Consider the following 4346-nt stretch of genomic DNA (forward strand, 5'->3'; position numbering starts at 1 on the left):
CTGAGTGTGGGGCCTTGCGGTAGAGCTCCGATCACAGGCCCTGTGAAGCTTGCCCCATTGCTGTGATTGTCCCATTGTAAAAATAAACCTGGAGCTTCTGTCTCTGCCCAAGCCCTGGACATTGGTGTCCCAGTCTTGTAGCTTGACAATGCACTCTAACCTTTGATTTGAGGCTACAGCTGCTAGAAATGAGCACACTCCCAACCTCCCCAGGCTGGTATTCTCTAACTGTGGGTTCCTGAGCTTTTTGTCTGCATATGGAGGAGACTGGAGCTCTGTGTCCTGAATTCCCAGGCATCCTGACCTTGTTCTCAGCTGCTTCTCCATCACTGACCAAAATAAAATTCAAAGGCCAGCTGGCTCCAATGTCATGCTTTCTCCTTCAGAGTAACTGTACCTTAAATTTCCATGCTCACTGGGACACAACTCCTCTCCACAGTGGCATTGAGTGAATTGCATGGAACAGATAATACCTACTTGTCAAGTCAGATAATTCCAGCCGAGATCAATTTCCCCATTTTTCATTGAAAGCTTCCCATCATCAAGGCCATCTATGTGGCTTATTCCCTTTCTCTAGGGAAGGGCTTGAAATGCATGACTCTCTAAAATAGTCACATCCTGAAACAGCTGAGACAATCCTGGAAACTTAGTTCAGGCCAGACTGAGTGGGCTGCTTTATTTGAGTGTGTCTATTCTGCAATTTCCCATGTGATCAGTCATAGTGCTGGGTCTACCCATGATAGCAGAGTTTCAGGGGACAGAGGACAGAGGACACCCTGAGAATTCCTCTATCTCATGAACACTGAGACCATCCAGCTCTGGAGAGGCCAACTATAGGGAGTCATGGGCAGATGCAGGAACTGAGATTCAATCAAAGTCATGTAGTTCTAGAGACACAGATTACAGAAGTCCTGTCTGCAGCAGGAGCTTAGTAGAAATTTATCTTTGTTGAGAGGGTCTTCCGCTTCAAGGTATTTTGATATGTCCAACCCTCCATCATAGCCAGCCACTCTCCCCCTTTAAAACATTGAATCACCTCATGGAGATTTTTGGTAATGGCATTCCAAGTTTTATGCCTTTAAGTTTTAAAGTACAGCACCATTTCGATCTTTGCATACAGGTAGAAAGAGCTGAATAATGTAAGGGATTACCACAAGTTCTCTTCAGGAAACTGTGTCTCCTTTTCTCACATAATGAGACATTATTTTATTATTTTATTATTCATGACATTCACATATAAAGCTACATTTTATTTGCTATATAACACTGTCTCCAACTCATTTCAACAATATACACTCTTTATCAACAAGAGGTTTACCTTTCATAGATGATCAAATCACCTCATAGTAAAGTACAATCCAACATTTTTATCCTGGACTTGGAGAACCTTTTCTAGAGCTTTCAGTTTCACGTCCATCCTTCACTGTCCAAAGACCATAAGCTCCTGGTTCAGAGGGATAGGTTTGTGATGATTTCTAACTCCCTTCTAGACATAAAATCTTACATGACCTTGACTGAGGCCATATTACTATTTGAGGTTCTTCAAGGTGACAATAATTGATACACCGCAGGTGAACACTTTTTATGCAAAATTCTAGTTTCCATAATTTTCTAGGGGACCCACTTGCCTTTTGTTTCCAAGTAACACTGCATACTCAGTGTTTAGGAAGGTGTACAAGCCCTGGTCTTCCATCAGAACACTTCCCTGTCCCTTTAGGGATCACTGGGGGCACTCCCAGCTATGAGAGAGGAAGTAATGATTTCTTTTATTAATATGCTTGGGAGAGAAATTATTGGTGTGGGTGAAATCCAATTACAAGTTCTTTTTTTGGAGATATAAACAGATATGCTTCTTCCGTAACTATAGACACACTACTATGAAAAGGATAAGAAACCAGAAGATCTAAAGGTAGGGACATTAGGCAGGATAGTGTTGGATGTCACTCATTTTTTCTGAAGACCTCTATACTTTTTATCTTTCAGGAAAGTTTGCAACCAACCTTGACAGACTTGTCTTCAGAAAAGTGATCATAATTACATGAGTTTTCTAGGGCTGCCGTAATAGAGAACCACAAACTGGGTGGCTTAAACAACAGAAATGTATTGTCTCATAGTCCTGGATGGTTGGCTCCTTCCAAGGCCTGTGAGGGAGAATCTGTTCTTTGCCTCTCTCTTCCTTCTGGTGGTTTCTTGGCAATATCTGACATTTCTTTGCTTCTGTTGCATCATCTTGGTCTCTGCTTTCATCTTTACGTGATATTCCCTTTGTGTGCATGTGTGTGTTCCAATTTTCCCCTTCCATATGGACTACATTCATATTGGGTTGGGCCCTACTTTATATAACCTCATCTAAACTAATCACATCTGCAACAACTCTATTTCTAAATAAGATCATATCCTTAGGTACTGGGGATTAAGACTTCAACATATGAATTTGTGAGGGACACAATTCAACCCAAACAATCTGTTTGACTCATCTGCACCCAGAAGAACGTAAATCATTAAAACACTAGTGTCAGTGGTTCAGATCCCATTTAGTAGGTTTTCCTGGGTTTGCTTATGAATCTAGCTTAAATAATTCTCAGGGGACATTAAGATCTTTTGTTCTGTAAACCGAGGAAAACTCGAACTGCTCTACCTATGGAGTCATAGTGGTGTCCAGCAAGAGTTGGTGGATGCACTTTTGGGACTAATCCAAGGGGCACTGTTCCCCAAAACAACCCTTGTTTCTCTTGTTTTGAATATTGTTAACTTCTTAACCTAAGCACCCAGGGAATTCAATGGTTTGAATTTATAAGCTTTATATCTTAAGTCTTAAAAGTAGAACTATTCAATTAGAATTATTATTTTCTTTTTTTTTTTAAATAGATTTTATTTATTTATTTGACAGAGAGAGAGACAGCGAGAGCAGGAACACAAGCAGGGGGAGTGGGAGAGGGAGAAGCAGGCTTCCCGCTGAGCAGGGAGCCCGATGTGGGACTCGATCCCAGGACCCTGGGATCATGACCTGAGCCGAAGGCAGACGCTTAACGACTGAGCCACCCAGGCACCCTAGAATTATTATTTTCTAAATTTATTTATTTTAATGTAAGCTCTACACCTAATGTTCAGCTTGAACTCGTGACCTGGAGATCAAGAGTCACATGCTCACCAGCTGTCAGTGGAGCATGTAACTCTTGATCTCCAAGTTGTAAGTTCAAGCCCTACATTGGGTGCAGAGATTATTTTAAAAAAATCTTTAAAAAAGAAAAAGAACTCTTCAGTTAGAAGTGGATTACATTGTTTACGCCTGATTATTCAAGATTTCACAGACTTTATCTTTTCATTTACATAAAGTGATAATGATTTCTATGCATAATAATGTTCTATAATACTGTATAAATGAAATGTAAAATAAATCTTTCTCCAATATGTATTCTTTTATAGTCAGAAAATCAAACTGAAAATTGACTTTTTAGGGCTTTGGAACAAAAGAAATCATTTGGCAAAATGAAATGGTGAAAGTTTGCTTTTAAGGTTAAATATACTCCTAAAAAAAAGTATAAAGAATAAAATACTTTAATCACAAACATTACAACAACAAAAAGAGAGAGAAAGAGCAAAAGTAAAGAATAACTTGCAACTTTGGGGTGCTCGGGTGGCTCATTTGGTTAAGCGCTGACTCTTGATTTCAGCTCAGGTCATGATCTCAGGGTCTTGAGATCAAGCCCTACATTGGTCTCCTCGCTCAGCAGGAGTCTGCTTGAGATTCTCTCTCTCTCTCTCCTCTGCTCCTCCCCACACTCCCACACCCATGCTCTCTCTCTCTCAAATAATAGATAAATAAATCTTTTAAAAAATAACTTGCAATTTTTAGATTTTAAGTGTTAGGAGAAATTAAGTAGCACATGCCATCAGAGAAATCCAAATCAAAACCTCAATGAGATACCACCTCACACCAGTCAGAATGACGAAAATTAACAAGTCAGGAAATAACAGATGTTGGCGAAGATATGGAGAAAAGGGAACCCTCCTACACTGTTGGTGGGAATGCAAGCTGGTGCAGCCACTCTGGAAAACAGTATGGAGGTTCCTCAAAATGTTGAAAATAGAGCTACCATACGACCCAGCAATTGCACTACTGGGTATTTACCCCAAAGATACAAATGTAGTGATCTGAAGGGGTACATGCACCCCAATGTTTATAGCAGCAATGTCCACAATAGCCAAACTATTTAAAGAGCCAAGATGTCCATCAACAGATGAATGGATAAAGAAGATGTGGTATATATATACACGATGGAATATTATGCAGCCATCAAAAAAAAAAAAAGAAATCTTGCCATTTGCAACAATGTGGCTGGAAC

Source organism: Leptonychotes weddellii, chromosome 2 (genome assembly GCF_054177405.1).
Source record: "Leptonychotes weddellii isolate Sample4059 chromosome 2, ASM5417740v2, whole genome shotgun sequence".
Lineage (NCBI taxonomy): Eukaryota > Metazoa > Chordata > Mammalia > Carnivora > Phocidae > Leptonychotes > Leptonychotes weddellii.